The following is a 17149-nucleotide window of genomic DNA, read 5'->3' as shown; positions in this document are numbered from 1 at the left end:
TATATATGCTCTCCCTGAACGTAGAATTTACAGCCTCTAAGATGGTGAATTTGTATGATTTGAGATGTTCAAATAGAAGCTGAACTTATATCTCTTTTGTAATTTATTTCCTTTAATAAAAAATGTTCATACTCCATTTAAAGATGACTGCTTGAATGTGTGCATTTATTGACACTTCCACTTGAAACTCCACTAAATTGGAGTTTCAGTGATTCATTCCACAAATATTTATTGAGCACCTACTATGTATCAGGCCTATTTTTGGCACTGGAGAGAGAGCAGAGGATAAAGCAGTCTCTGGAACTGAGAACGTATGTTGTGATATGTGAGGAGATAGAAAATGAAAATAGCCTTTTTTTCAGAATCACAATATCTGTAAGAAGAGAATTTCAGGTAGCAGGACCAGAAGCAAAAGGCCTTAAAACAGGAGAATGCTTGGTATCTTCAACAGAAGTGAAGGCTAGTATGGCAGAGAGCAGTAAGTACAGGAGCTCAAGTATAGGAGATAAAATCTGAATAGACAGAGCATATAATGCTAAAGAAAGACTCCTGAATTCTATTCTAAAGATGAAGGGAAATCAGTGGATTACTTTGAATAATATATATACATGATAAGATTTTGATTTTAAAAGGTCACTCTGGGGGTGCTGGGTGGTTCAGTTGGATAAGCTTCCGACTTCAGCTCAGGTCATGATTTCGCAGTTCGTAAGTTCAAGGCCCACATTGGGCCCTCTGTTGGCAGCTCAGAACCTGGAGCTTGCGTCTGACTCTGTGTCTCCCTCTCTTTCTGCCCCTCCCCTGCTTGTGTTCTGTCCCCCTGTGTCTCTCAAAAAATAAGTAAATGTTAAAAAAAATTTTTTTTAAGATCACTCTGTCTTCTTTGTAAAGAATGTTCTAAGAAGGTCAAAAACAATTAAGAGGCACCTGGGTGGCTCAGTTGGTTGAGTGTCTGACTTCATCTCAGGTCATGATGTCATGGTTAGTGGGTTCGAGCCCCATGTCAGGCTCTGTGCTGACAGCTAGCTCAGAGCCTGGAGCCTGTCTTCAGATTCTGTGTCTTCTTCCCTCTCTGACCCTCTCCTGCTCACACTGTCTCTCTCTCTCTCTCAAAAATAAATAAAACATTAAAAAAAAAGAATTAACTCTTAAGAGTAAACCAGGTGAGAGATAATACTGGATTGGTCTAGGTCAATAGTTGCAAAGGTAATAAAAATTCAGAATGGAAATATTCTTCAAAGGTAAAGAAAGTTGATGTGCTAATGGATTGAATAAGAAGGCAAAAAAAGAAAATAAGATCTCAGCAACTGGGTGGGTGATTGTGCATTCCCTGATATGAGAACATGAGAGCAGCAGGTCTGGATGGAGAATAAATGAAGAGTTTTGTATTAGAATGTTAAGTTTGAAATATAAATGACATATCATAAGGAGATGCAAAGTAGAGAACAAGCAGAACTTTAGGTGGACTTAGCAGGACAGAGAAAAAGGAAACTTCCTCTGGCAGTTAAAAAAAAAAAAAAGACTGATTTACTCTATCTGAGAAAAGATCAGGAATTTGAGATGATAAGATACTTCTGAAAATGGTGGTGGAAATAAGACTGAAAATAGCAAGATTGATTAGAAGTTTTTGTGGGAATAGTTAAATTCCCAGAGCCCTGCATCTCTGCTCCCTCCATTTAATTGCAATCTGCCTATTCTTTATTCCAGCAGAAGAATAAAGGGTTATTTCCTGGATACGCTGGACTAAAGACATTTTAGAGTTGAAGACATGAGGTTCAGGAAAGTGTGGGAACATAGCGCTGACATAGGAGTGTTACATTAAATTACACTGTGTGTGAAGACCCCACCTGTGCTCCTACTCCAACTTGCCTGCCAGGAGTAATCAGGTTTATTTCTCCAGTGATTCTTCTTTGAGGAATCTGTCTGATCCACTAGGAAAGATTCTGATATTTGAGGAGTCTCAAAAAAAGTGACCAATAAAATCACCCTACAGAGAATCCTACCAGTCCACATGGTGCACTGTAGCACAAAATGTTTCCAAAAAGTTTTTATTTTTTTAATGTGTATTTATTTTTGAGAGAGCCAGAGTGCGAATGGAGGAGGGGCAGAAGGAGAGGGAGACTCAGAATCGAAAGTAGGATCCAGTCTCTGAATTGTCAGCACCAAGTCCCATGTGGGGCTCAAAATCTCTAACCTCAAGATCATGACCTGAGCCAAAGTCAGATGCTTAACCAACTGGGCCACCCAGTCACCCCCAAATGGTTTTTAGTGCATTGTTTTTAAGTATGAACAAAAAACACACAAAGAATATCGGATATTTGAGGAAATTCTGTAATATGAAAGATATACCAAAACAAAAAAAAATGCAGAGAGCTAAAGAAAATCAAAAACTATATGTATAATTGAGAGCTTCAGAAAGACAAAAAATTGTAAGTCAATGAAACAAAAATATGCAACTATAAAAAGAATGTTCAGAGAGGCTGAAAAAGAGCTTTTGGTTATTAAAAATATCTAAACTATGTTTTAAAATGTATCAGTGGACCATTGAATAAGATTGAGAAAATCTCACTTGGTAAGACATACAAACTAACATATAGCAGAAGTGTATTAAATGTAACTGTAAATATTAAATATAACTGAAAACCAGTATAGAAGAGCAGATATCCATAACCAGGGGTCCAGAAAGATAAAATGGAAGGAAGGAAATTATACAAGAAATTTACATAGGACCAAAGAGCATGAACTCCCAGATTGAAAGGGGCCCATCAAGTACCCAGCACAGATATCTATGACACATGGGAAATCAAATCATTATAAATGAAATTTTACAAAGTTGGAGGTGAAGAATAGATCCTAATAACCATGAATGAGGAAAAAAATACAAATCAGATTACCCACATAAACAGAGGATTCAAGTCAGAATGACATAGAGATTCTACAACCAACCTCATTGATAGAAAACAACAGGAAAAATGCCTTCAAATTATGAGGGAAAATGATCTACCTAGAAATGTGTATCACCCATCTTATTGATTAAATGTGAGCAAAGAATAAAAACACACTCAGCTTGCAATTTAGAACAAAAATACTTTCAAATACTTATCCAGGATCTATGGGACTACTTTTTTCCATCAAGTGAAAGGAGAGACCAAAAAGAAAGAAGGCATAAGATAAAGGAAACAGCCACACCAACAAAGGAGACAGGAGAAGGAGATGCCCAGGGTGATATGCAAAAGCCCCAAATGACATAGCTGCAGTGGACAAAGAAGACAGTCGGTCCACATTGGGATAGGAGAATGGAGGACCACAGGAGCTATTTCCCCAAGAAGTCAAAATTTATAGAATATCTGATATGTTTGAAAATATTGAGGAGATATTGACACTTCTGAGATAGTGTTTGGCTTGATTTTGTTCTAGAGATGCAGGAAACTAAGCAAGTAAAAAAAATTAAGAAAATTAGTAATGCTAGAGGAAGCAACATTGTAAAGAAAGGATATATAATCATAGTAGTCTACACGGCTCAGCTGCACATTGGTATCATCATGAAAATGTGAAGATTAAATACACTGCTAAGAAAAATTGTCATGTATCTATATTGAAAGGGAGGATGGAAAATGCATGTAGGAAGGAGGCATATGAGAATGAAATCTTTCATAGGGGGGAAGTTAATGGAAAATGTTTCACTTCATCAAAAAAACCACATGTTTTGTATTGCCTACCTTTAGTTTGTCTAATGTTCACTTCCCTTTAATGACTACCTCAACACTAAAATCTGGCTTCCACACTTCTCAATAGCAAACATCACTGATGATCTTTTTATTGCTTAGGCCAAAGGACATGGACACTTTGTAGCTTTTGTGTGTCTTTTGCACAGTCATTTCTCTGTTGACCTGAGCCCCAGTTGTTAGCAGGCAAGGGCCCTCTTGACATGTTATGGATGTCCCAGAGGCTCCTTGACACTGATGGGTCAAAAGCTGGGCTCCCCGACCACAACCCAATCTCCATCCCTCACTCCCAGATCCCCTACTCCTTATCTCATAGTCCCAGGCTTAGTTAATAACACCATCATTCAAAGCATTATGGAGCAGACCAGACCAAAGGTTGCTCAGAAAAAAAACCTACTGTAATGGCTAAACACTTATTGTAAACAAATAGAGAAAACCCACATCTACCAGGTTTTCTCTCACAGAGACATGTCACATAAACCTTTTTTTGGTAGAAGGCAGTTTTCTAAGAAGTATGCTCTAGTACAAAGAGATGCTCACTAAACCCTCTTCCGAAGTGGGATGGTATGCTTAATTACTGCCCTTTTGTTAGTTTAGTTGGAAGAAGCAAGTTTGAAGCCATAGGTGGATTGCTTAAGACAGTAGAGGAGAGGCTGAGGATGTTTGCAAGGTGCCTTCTCCACCCAATGTAGAGTACGCAAAATAGATCTGTTTGATAGGATGCTACATTATTCACTGACTGGAGACTTGCACCTGTTAGACTCTGGTTTACCATTACCCCATCAGTTATCTACATCATACACCTAGATTATTACCCTTTTCCATACAACCCACATGCAGGCAGTCACTACCGAGTCCGCTTTCTCAATCTCTCTTAATCTGCTCCCAAATCTATATTACCCCCTTAACCTAATTTCAGGTCCTAAGTCTCCTCATCTCTCACAGAATTCTTTCTGTAGCTCCTTAATTGATTTCCATCCTCATCAATGTTTTTTTTTCAGTTTTATCTTTTCCCCACCCATCCTTTGTATAGGCTTCCATTGATGTTGTTTTCTAAAATGTGAATCTGATAATTTCCCTACATGACTTGTAACTCTTTGCTAAAGTCCAAATGTCATTATTTAGAAAATAATGCTTTATGTGATTTCTACTGCTTACTTAGTTTCACCAGAAGGATTTATGGCCAGTCCCTGCACAGATTAGTACATACTGGGTTTGTGCTCACCTGTATGCAGATAGATTCACAGCTTCACCCAAACTGCTCATTGTCCAGTGTCTGGGCATATGGGTATTCACACCTACCCTCTGCCTGGAAGGTACTGCTGCCTTCACTTACCCTGGATAAACCTTACCTGAACAAGGTGTTCACACAACTGTCACTTTTAGGAAGCCTGCCCTGCACCCCCTTGTCCATGTTAGCAGTTACTCTTCTGTGAGTTCACAATACCCCGTGCATACCACTATCTTAGTCACTATCACATTGACTTAAGATCTTTTTTGTTTATTTTTCTTTGCTTTATTCATTAGACAAATTCCTTGAAAGCTAAATTCACATAAAACTCCAAGTATAATGTACAAAGATTAAAGAAATTAAAATGTATTGAGCGTATAGTTGATTCTCAGGACTTTGTGGGGTGTATAAAATAGGTTTTAATATCACCATTTTTTAAGGTAAGAAAACTGAGTTGGGATGGTTGTGACCCAAGCTAATAAGGGCAAAAGTATCTCAGGAACAGGAGTCTGATGTTCCTCAATTGTTTGAGAAGCTAGGCTTTCATGCATTTATTTATTCAGTAAGTACTTACTGAGCTCTTACCAAGTGCCAGGCATTACACTAAGCACTGAGTGAATAAAACCAACAAAAATTCCTAGTTTCATGGAGCTTGCATGCTAGATAACCTCAAGGTTCCTACACTTTTAAGATTCTACACTGCAATACTCTAATTCAGAGAAGGCATATCCCATTTACAGAAAGAAGAAAAGTGAAATATCTTCTAGAGTTAAGAAAGCAAAAAAATCATGGAAAATTTGCTTTTTTTTCCTAGAAGCAAAGATGCCTCCTGAATCCGTCCTTTGTAGGTTCTTGTTGATGAGCAAGTCACAATTCAGGAGAATGGGACACACACCCAGAAACCAGTGGGCCCAAAGGTATTTCCAACATGTGTTCTCTGCTCTTGTCCCCTCCAGATGCCATATTTATGCTCACCTCGGGGCTTTTATTTATGATGTTTTCCATCTCTCTTTTCCTCCTTTTTATTCAAATCCTACCCATCTTTCAAGGTTTAGCCCATTTCACATTTTCTTGGCAAAACTCAACTCAATCTGAAAACTAAGGCCAACTCTTTCTCAACACCAAAAATTATTTTAATAATTTATGAGTCTATTATGTGCAGAATTTTTTGTGTGTAGAATTATTTTGCCAACTAATGAAGTTTTCTGAAGGAAGAAGTCATATCTTCTGCTTCAGTAACATCTACTAACGCCTGCGAGTGTGAAGGGCATATGAGAGATAACTAAACAGCACTGAATGCATGAATGATTGATTGCTAATTTCCAGTCATTTGCCATCTGATACTCTCCTGGAAGGGCTATAAATGCCTCCCTATGAAAGGGCACTCTCTGACACAATGGCAGGAGCATCCCGCCCCACTACTATTGGCCATGATTCGGTTCTTCTGAGGAAAACATCAAAGGGGAGGCAAGACAGGCCTGGCACACAGAAGCCAGCCTCTCACTTGCTCCTTATACCTCAGACAGCAAAATGCCAGAATGAATCTCTCTTCTGAGCCATGAAGTTAATGTGGCCATTTATAGATAGAAGGAGATTAGGTATGTTGAAAGGGGAAGGTTTTTATGCTTTGCTTTTGATCCCGTCTGGCACTCCCCAGAGCTACCATGTGCCCCACACCTGATAAATACTGTTTTATAAACGGCAAAGAAGAGAATTTAAAGCCATAAATCTATCCCCGCCCCCACCCCTCTCTTTTTTATGGATCTAAAGGCTAATTAAAACCATGCCCTTGCTTTGCAAATGAAGCCTCATCTTTCTGGCAGCACCCATTTCAAATGAACTTGAGGGCAGTGTCAGTGCAAAGGGCAGCCTTGGGTTGAAGCTGTTCAAGCTGTCCTGGAACAGTCTCTGGCCTTGTAAGTCTGTCTCAAGGTGTGTGCGCACCCCCGGGGCTGCTGCCGTGAGCAGGACACGCAGTCCTGCCTGGGCTTTGAACTTGGTTAATGCACAATATTAATGTGGGCCAGTTCAAGATTTAGTTCTTTTAAGAGAAAAAAAAAAAACTTTCTTCTTTGGCCATAGGCTGCTACCCCAAACTTTAACCATTGCTGTTGGTTTCAGATAGAAACCAGGAGACTGAAAGAATGAATATAAATGGATCGGTACTTCCAAGGAAAATAATGCAAAATATTATATAGCCATTAATTGAATCATTATAAAGGCTATGTAATATCAGAGAAAATGTTTATGATGAAGCTATAAATGAAATCTGCAACATACAAAAGGTGTTTTGGTTTGTGATAGAAAATAAAAATACATCGCTTTTTACAATATATTTTCAATTATCAAATGATATGTGTGCACATGGTTGAAATAAGAAATAATCAAAAGGGCTTACACACAAAAGGATCCCATCTCTCCTACCCCCTTCCCCCCATCTCCTCCGCACAGCAAATACTTTGAACTCTTTCTGGCAATTTTTTTCCCCTGGGAGTTAATGCCATACCTCCAGATAATATATGTTTTTGCCTCTACTTCTTATTCACTTTATATATTATCTCTCGAATTCCAGATAAATTAGCATCTGGCTCACACAACCCCACCCTGTCTTCCCCTGCACCAAATATCTTAGTAAATCAAAATTATGTCTTTTATGCTTTACCTTTTCATAATTACTTTTTTGTTGTTGTTCCACGAACAAAAGAGAGCATCTTTTGGTTGCTTATCTGGTCACTCTGACAAGTAAGAATCTGAGCACTCCTGTTCTTTCCTTCCAATCTCAGCTTTCTCCCCTCCACCCATCTTCTAGCACCAATTTCTCACATGCACACTTCTTTTACATCTTCAAAATGGATGGCAGTTACTTTTCGTTCTATAACCAGTTTACACCAATGGACTGATTCTAGAAGTTGGAACCACTGACAATATCTCTTATTATGGCCATGTCAGCATTGAACACAGCAGAATTGAGTCATGTTTTAATGAATATAGTTCTTTCTTGCAATGCTTTGTGCATGTTCTGAAACTTTAAATGCCTATTTTTTTAAATGTTTTGCCTTTGTCTTAATTAAAAATGTTTTAAATCATAATTTGTATTCTGGGGGCACCTGGGTGGCTCAGTCAGTTGAGTGTTCACCTTCAGCTCAGGTCATGATCTCACAGTTCGTGGGTTCGAGTCCCACATCAGGCTTTGTGTTTAACACTTGCTCAGAGCCTGGAGCCTGCTTCGGATTCTGTGTCTCCTTCTCTCTCTTCCCCTCCCCCCACTCATGCTCTGTCTCACTCTTTCTCTCAAAAATAAATAAATTTAAAAAATTGTATCCTGTTTTCACATAGATTTGTCCTAACTAGGTCCCTCTGTCCTTCTGATTCAGTGTAAATCTGTGCCCTCTAGGCTTCCTGGGGTTTTTCTTTTCTTCATTCCTGGAGAAGTTCAAACATATTCTTTCATTATTGGTTTAATCTTTGGTTTGCTGCAGCAATACAACAGACATTTCCTTTTTTTTTCTAACAAATCTTGTTTTATTCCTGTACTTAGCTAAGCCAATCACATTAACACTTTTCACCTTGCTAATGATTGGTTACAAGTGTGTATAGATAATGAAGCATGAGGGGAAACTTGCTTGGAGATCTCCAGTGAAGTCATCAATTAGAAAAAAAAGACCCACAAGAATAGAATACCCTTCCTTCTTCTGTCCATTTTCATGTCTGCATCTGCTATCTTCTAACCATCCTTTAAAAAGAAGAGTGCCATCTAAGGACTATGAATCTTACCAACAGTGACAGAGAAGAAAAAGGGGAAGAACATAGCACTTTGGTGATATAATTGAGCCAATCACCCCCTTCTGGGCTTCTAGTTATTTGTTATAATAATCATCTTCCTGTATAAGCCAGTTAAGTTGGAGTTTTCTGTTCTTACAATAAAAGGCATCCTATCCAACAGACACATTTCTTCAAGAAGTTTCCTAAAATGAGTAAGTGAAGTAAATGTTGAATCCTTAAAAAGGAAAAATGGTTTTTATTTTACTAGAATAATTTAGTGATAGTTTAGTTGGGTATAGAATCCTAGGATGAAGACTCATTTCCTCTAATAATATAATAGTACTAATGCTGTTGCCGCAATTTCCTCATCTTGTTTCTTTGTGAAATAATCTATTCATTCTTTCTTATTCACTTTCTTTTGGTGGGCTTTTAGAATCTCTTCTTCATTAGTATTCTGTGATTTCACAATGATATATTTAAGTATGACTTTTTTAAAATTCATTGTGCTAGATACTTAGATGTGATTATAATTGAAAATATCCTTTAGATAGATCTGGATAGTTAAATTAATGCTTTGATTTAATGATCCTTCTTCCATTTATTTATGTAGCTTTCTTTCTGAGAACCTATTAATCAGGTATTTGACTTCCTGAATTCATCAGCCATGCCTATGACCATTTATTCTCCTATTTTCTATCTGTTTGCATTTTACTCACTCTTGGAGATTTTCTGGACTTTACTTTCCAACCCTTTAAAAATTGTTAGAGAAAATGATATTTTTAAATAATGAAAGTTCTATAGTCTTCACTTCCCTTTATCATAGCACCTGTTCTTGTATTATTTGATATTTTTTCAAATGTCTCTTTGTTCATATTAAAAGAAAAGGCAACAAAATATTGATTGGATGTTCTGGATACAGCTGATCTTTGCTACTAGGTAAAGTGTCACAGTCATCACCCTGACACATGCTTTCCATCTTCTAGAAATTTGTCAAAATCTCTGATAACCCCACTCCCTTCTCTATCTTTCAAAAATTATTTTATCATAAGCTTAGAATATTTTAATGAAATAAAAGAAAAAAACCTATGCAAGCAGGCCTCTGTATCTGAACAGAACTCTTTCTGTACTTAATGCATTTATCCTCTTAATACTTAGTATTAACAGTGTACTAGGTTTCAGGCAGCATGCTAAGCACTGGACACAGAACAATGCATGAGTCACAGAGTTTTCTATGATGTTAAAGATTTCTGGTGGAGAATGAAAGAAAAGTCATGATGGTACAGTGTAATATGAGGAACATGGAATCCCAAACCAAGACGTTTGAGTTTTAATCCCATTTCTACTGATTGGCTGAGTGATCTTTGGCAATGCATTCAAACTATATGAGCTTCAATTTTCCCCAAAATTGAGTGAAGATAATAATAGTATTAACTTCCTTAACGGATTACTATGAAGATCCAATGAAGTAATTCACTCAAAAACATTTTATAAAAATTTAGTGGGACATGATTATACCAATTTTTTTATGCTCTCCACTTAGCTTACCCCAACTGGCTAAAGGATCCTGACTATAACCAATATTTGGTATTTTTTGTCTTGGTTTTTACCTTTATAATAAAGACGGGGTTTTATTTCTATGTAAAATTTCATGCAATACATCCTAGCCCTATCTATATTCCTCATGGACACTCTCCTGTATTCCACTCTGATCTCCATTCACACTGAGCTTGGGGATCTGATCATCATTCTGTGTTTGGGTTTTTACTGATTTCCCACAAATGTATCAGTCATTTCTCTCAATCCTCCCTGCACCCATCCAGTACAGGCTGTAGTATTTTTAATCATTTTTCCTATTATTCCTTGGTCTACATCATAGAGACAGAAATACACTGAAGCAGATACACACACATTTGTTTTAAGTTCAATTTTAATTACTATCCCAATGACCTTGAACAAAGCCACCTAAACTTTCTGTGCCTCAGTTGTCTCATCTCCAAATAATAATAATAATTAAAAAACGTAATACACTACAAGAACTTGTTGGGACTAAATGAAAATAATTTATAAAGGTGCTTTGTGAGCAGTATAGGTGCTAAAAATACATAAGTTTAGGTGGCCACTTTTCTGTATCATTTGCATATGAATACACTTTGCTATGGGCTGACTTGTGTCCCCTTAAAATTCTTTGCCAAAGTCCTAACCCCTAGTACTTTAGAATGTAACCACATTTGGAGATAAGGTCTCTGATGAATTTAAAATGGGTCCATCAGGATGATCATTTACTCTGACTGGTGTCCTTATAAGAAGAGGAAGTTTGGACACATAGAGAGACACCAGGGGTGTTTGTGCACAACAGGACAGTCACATGAGGATTCAGAGAGAAGGTAGCCATCCAAAAGGCAAGAAGAGGGCCTGGAATGGATCCTTCCAATGTGACTCGCAGAGGAAACCATTCCTACTGGCATTTGGATTTTGGATTATCAGCCTCCAGAAGTGTGAGAAAATAAATACCTGTTGTTTAAACCACCCAGTCTGTGTATTTTGTTAAGGCATCCCTAGCAGACTAATACACATAGGAATGTTTTACATTATATATATTATTGGTTCCTCCTTTTCCTCTACTCTTTTCTTTCCCAAAGTAGAGTTTAAAAATTTTTTGTGGCAGAAATACAAAGAAAAAGAAAGGACAAACATTCTGTTTTTGAAATGCAGAATGGAAGTTTTGAATCTTCCCTGAAATAATAGCTTTGGATGCCAAGCATTATCATGAGAGGAAAATCTTTTTTCCTAAAATCTTCAAGCTCCTATTGATATATCAGTGTCTGAGCAACTTAAACATTCAGCTACCAAAAGTAATAATGAAAAGAACTTAAGATGTATGATGTAAAGGGAGTTGGGGAGAGAATGGCAAGCAAAGTAAAAGCCCCTTCCTTCCTAATTTTAGAGAGGGAAAAGGAAAAGTGAAATAGAGAAGTCACTGCCTGGGTCCTCCTTTCCACACACCGCCCCCCCGCTCCCCACTGTGGGTGAGGAGCCTTGAGCAGTAGATTGGACATGATGGGACCATCTGGATGGGTAAGATGGACTCCCAAAGCACAAAGGCCAGTGGCCCACTTTCCAGTCTGGAGGCTGCAAGTCTCTGCGCAGAGGTTCTCAAATGTGGCTGCATATCAGAATTACATCTACATGCCCAGGGCACCCACAGCACAATGTCTAGACATAGGATTTAGGCATCAGTAGCTGAAAAAAACTTCTCAGCTAATTCCAAGGTATAGGTAAGGTCAAGACTATCATTCTTTGAGAAGATAGGCAATCAGCTCAATGTTACTTCCAAATTAGCTTAGGGAAGACAGAGCACACAGCTTTGAGAAGGTAGGTAGGTGGCTAGAAAGATGGCCTTTGAGACCCGCCATGCTTCTGGCTCTCTTCAGTCTATGTGTGTGGAATGCAAGAAGTCTCAAAATCTCTCAGCTCCCAGGAGGGGAGGGGCAAGAAATAGGACAACATGGAGTCTCTGTCCCCTAATGAGTGAAGATTACAACCTGTTCAGATGGCTGAGACCAAGGACTTTAGCAATGGAGCCAGAACAAAGACCCAAGAGCCAGAAAAGAACAAGTCCCATCTCAACCTGATGACCATAATGACTACCATGACCTGTTCAAACCAGCTCTTCACAAAACAGAACAGCAAGAGCTGAAGCCAGCAGGTAGATCTGAGGTTCTCTTTGCCCACCCCATGAGATCAGCCACATAAGCTTTCCCATACACAATCCTGGGGAGAAGCAGGGAAAGGGATAGGAAATCTGAAATGCCAGTCATGCACTTGTAAGATTATTTAGCCCACAAAAGACTCTATGAACCAGAATTTTGATGCATTGTTTTCTGGTAAATGTAAGACACACATACACACATGCTGACCCTACTAAATGGATAGTGACTTGTGCAGAAGAATAAACTAGAATCAATATTTCCCTGTATATCATAACACAGTGCAAAATTGAGATTCAGCTCCGCATATCTGTTCACATGCATACCTACAACTATATAATCAGTAACATAACTTTCAGCTGTGCTAACAAGCAGGTGCAAGCATTCAGGGTTGAATTCTTTGAGAGATTCTAAGAAACCCATCTGTTTCACTTTCAGGTTAGAGCAAGCACACTACTGCAAAATAGCAATATTCCTTAGATAAGGATCCAGATAAATGGAAGATTCAGACTTCTCAGTCAGCAGACAGATTCTTGTGTCTTTTGTTGACTCTCGATTCTCATTTTTAAAAAGTCACTCTCTTGTCCTGCCTCTGGTGCACTACTCCTTGGATGCCCAGTCATTTCCATCTCTAACCACTACCCACCCAGTGTATCGCACGGGATATAGGCTGACACAGGTCCAATCTATTGTGCACACATTATACGCCAGGCTCTGTGCTACAGAGATTACATAACAATATAATTTCACCAGCTAGTAGATAGAGATATTTTTATTTTTACAGATGAGGTTAAGCTATCCAAGTTTACACAGCTAGAAAGAAGGAGCCTGGATTGAAATCCAGATACTTCTGACCCTAAAGACTATACTATTCAGCACTGCCTCCCTGCAACCTTCCCTCAGTCATTCATGTGTGCCCATTAGCTCAATGACTATTTATTTCCTAAAGCATATCTACTCTCAAATATCCTGCACCCTTCTCTCCATAAGCACATGTATGCTGGCCCATGTGTCCTTAGCGTTAGTTTGAAAAACAGTCTGTTTCAAAGAAACTCCAGCTTCACTCATGGCCTCATTGTACTCTGGTATTATTTTGTTGTGTTTTATTTTTTAAGGTTGTGCTTCTTTTTATTTAATTTTTAAATTTATTTTGATTTTGATTTTATTTTTATGTTTATTATTATTATTTATTTATTTTTCTTTCAAGTTTTCATTTAAATACCAGTTCGTTAACATATCGTGAGTGTGATACTAGTTTCAGGAATAGAATTTAGTGATTCATCACTGACACACAACACCCAGTGTTCATCACAATTGTCTTCCTCAATGCCTACCACCAATTTAGCCCTACCACCCATTCTACCTCCCTCCAGCAACCCTCAGTTTGTTCTCTATAATTCATAGTCTGTTTTATGGTTTGCTTCTCTCTTCCCCTCCCACCATGCCCATCTGTTTTGTTTCTTAAATTCCACATATGATGAAATCACATATTTGCTTCTTTCTGATTGACTTATTTCGCTTAGCATAATACACACTAGCTCCATCCAAGTTTCTACAAATGGCAAGATTTCATGCTCTTTATGACCAAGTAATATTCTAATGTGTGTGAGTGTGTGAGTGTGCACATATGCATGTGTGTATCACATCTTCTTCAGTCATCAGTTGATAGACATTTGGGCTCTTTCCAAAATTTGGCTATTGCTGAGAATTCTGCTATCGACTATTTTATTTTGTTATGATATCACCCTTACTTCTAATACAAGAAAAAGCCTATTTCTAAAGGAAGAGTCAGTTATGCTATATTTTAGAACTCTTCAGTTCTCTATCCTTCATTTATCTGAATATTCTCGATAGAAGAAATAGATTTTTTCATCTTTCCATTTATTCTTCATTTACCTCTTTATGATCTCTTTCCCCAGTAAACTATCAGTTCCATAAGGACAAAGTCTGTGGCTCAAATACAATCACCAATGTATGTATACACAAGCCTAACACACAATACACTCAACACATGTTTATGGTACAATTACACGTATAGTCTCAAAGGGTAACAGACACATTCTGGTGCTTATATTCTAATTTTTTTCTTAATGTTTTTACTTATTTTTAGGAGAGAGAGAGAGCATAAGCCAGGGGTAGGCAGAGAAAGAGAAGGAGACACAGAATCTGAAACAGGCTCCAGACTCTGAGCTGTCAGCACAGAGACCCACACGGGGCTTGAACCCACAAAATGTGAAATCATGACCTGAGTTGAGTTGGACACTCAACTAATTGAGCCACTCAGGCACCCCTGGTGCTTATATTCTAAACCTCACACATAGGGCAAAATTTTCCACAGATTTCCACACTTACCAGAGGAACAATTATATTAAAGCAAAATTATCCTGCCCGGCCATTCTGGCCCAGCTGTGTTTCTGCACATTAAGCACATAATTCCCTCCCTGATGCCCCTCCCTCTCATTTTATAGCTTTGTTTGGGTTTGGGTTTGTGGGTGTGAAGGTCTGAATTGTTTGGCTTTGCCATGGAATAGAGGCCTATCTCAGTGACCCTTACTGCTTACCTGTAGTCACCCTACCTTCCTTATCTGCAACCCCATGCTCCTGATCTCTGTGATACCAGCATTTTCCCCAAACCCCCTGGAATGAGAAACTGGCTCAGAAAGTGAAAAGTGATCCAAGCTTAGCACATTCTGCCCTGATGAACACAGCCAGCAACATCAAACAACACAGACTTCCACTGAGTAGAAACTCGGACAACTAGCAAACATTTACTGTGTTCTCCTCTCTCCCCACCTGAAGTACCGTCTGATGTACACTCGCTCAGCACCCAGTCCCTGGGCTACAAATGCACCATATTCAACTCCGTGTTCACATCCACCTTTGCTTTCTCTTCCCAATGCACAAATTTATACAAAATAAGTATTGATCACCTGTGAGCTTCCTGTTACTGGGTTGGATTCTGGGACTATAATAAACATACACACACACACACACACACACACACACACACACACACACACACCCTTCATCCTTATAGATCTGCTTTGAGCTCCATCTCCTCCAGGCGGCCTTCTCAAATCTCCACAGCCTCCACAATCACTTATTACTAAGTGCCAATTAGGTATTTAATAATAATCTCTTTCACATGGTCTGTCATGGTTTCATGTGGGTCAGTTCTATCTGCACAACTAGATTATAAATTCCTTGGGATCACAGGCCACATCCTTCATTCCTGCTGCATTTCCTTAATGACCACTAATGTAACTATGATGCTAGCTCTCCAGTGAGCTGGCTGTTGTGAACTCATTTTTTTATGCAAGCCTTATGCAAGAAAGAAAGAGAGACAGAAGAAGACCCAGTAGCCTCTCCTTTTTATTGCAAACATTCAGCCTTGCATAGGCATCTACCCTCAACTATGACCCAAATGATTAAGTGAGAGGCTGGGGGCGAAAAGCCCAGAAAACATGCAGCCAATAGAATGCTAATGTCAAGAAGCCTTCCTGAGTTGTGACTATTTGAAGACCTAATGCTTCTAGCAGATTGGAATCTTTTGCTCCATGTGCATGCTGACATTCCAAGACCCAAAGGTCAGGATGAGCACACGTGAGTAGCAAACAGGCACTTGTTGAGCGACAAGATCAGGGCCAGGCTGGTGAAAGCTGAGTGCCCTGGTGCAGGGAGACAGCCTCAGACAGGACAACTGACTGGACCCATAAAGTCAGGGAGCAGAGAGAGGCACTGGGGATGGGATGAGAAGAGGTGGCCTCCCTGTCCTGACTTGGAGGAGAACCAGGTGAAAGAGGAGATCACTGGGCCAAGGCAGTGACCCAGAAGGCTCAGCCAGAAGTAAAAACAGATGTGAAACAGAAGCTGTCAGTGTCCTGTGGGCCATGGGGGTCTGCCCTGCAGGACATAACCAAGTAAGACGTACTGTGATTGACGTGTCTTCACTGGGCCAGCGTTTGGCAATTAGTGCTATAGAGCCACAGGCTTGAAGTAGTGACCAGAGAACACAAGACACTTTGTCTTTCTGAATCAGCAGGGAATTGAATGGTCCCTATTATGTATACTGTGCTCATTGTTGGTTCCGGATCCTAGGGGTGCTAAGTTCTATATGACACAGTCTTTGACCTCAGGTCATATATTAATCAGCTGCACCAGTGCCAACACAAGAATTCAAAATTGCTGCATCTGGCCTGAGAGTGATAAAGAAGACTGGATCTGGGGAGGGAGGACTCTTCAAGAGAGAAATAAAGAGGCTTGCCCACAAATCTAGAAGATCAAAGATTCAGTCTCACTTTCTGGGCTGTAGTAAAGGCATTGGCTTATGTCTAAAAAAAGACCAGCTTGCCTTATACCCAATGTTCCTTCTGTAAGAAAGGCCAGATATGATTGTGATTATTCTCAGGATTCATGTTAACAGGACCCCCAGGAGGCATTCCGACTTTCATGCCAAAATCCACAGAGTATTCCCCAGCTGGGATTTAGAGGGACCCAGGCCTAAAACCCCACTTTTAACAATCATTAAGATTTGGTTGGTGCTTTTTTTAGAATTTAAAAATCTGCGTTTCAAATTCACTATTTCATCTAATTGTCGTGATATCTTATGATTATCCCCATCAAAGGAAGAAAAATCTGGGGTTAAGAAATGTTATTTACCCAAAGATACTCAACAAGTAAGTGACAAAGCTTATTCTGAAATCTACATTAGAGCTCTCTGCATTTCT

At 39.0% G+C, this 17149-nt stretch overlaps 1 long non-coding RNA gene across 2 annotated transcripts in view; it reads right to left on the bottom strand.

Moving 5' to 3' along the window:
• Positions 1 to 17149, bottom strand: part of LOC115305960 — a 33239-nt gene that overhangs the window by 3147 nt on the left and 12943 nt on the right. Inside the window, exon 1 of one of the 2 annotated variants that reach the window (XR_003915107.1) lies at positions 4948 to 5079. The exons of the other annotated variant lie outside the window; for it this stretch is intronic. This is a non-coding gene — a long non-coding RNA (uncharacterized LOC115305960). Of the gene's footprint in view, positions 1 to 4947; positions 5080 to 17149 lie in introns of those variants that run through there. 2 annotated transcript variants of the gene reach the window in all.

This window comes from Suricata suricatta, chromosome 11, assembly GCF_006229205.1.
Source record: "Suricata suricatta isolate VVHF042 chromosome 11, meerkat_22Aug2017_6uvM2_HiC, whole genome shotgun sequence".
Lineage (NCBI taxonomy): Eukaryota > Metazoa > Chordata > Mammalia > Carnivora > Herpestidae > Suricata > Suricata suricatta.
This window is presented reverse-complemented; position numbering and strand designations above follow the sequence as displayed.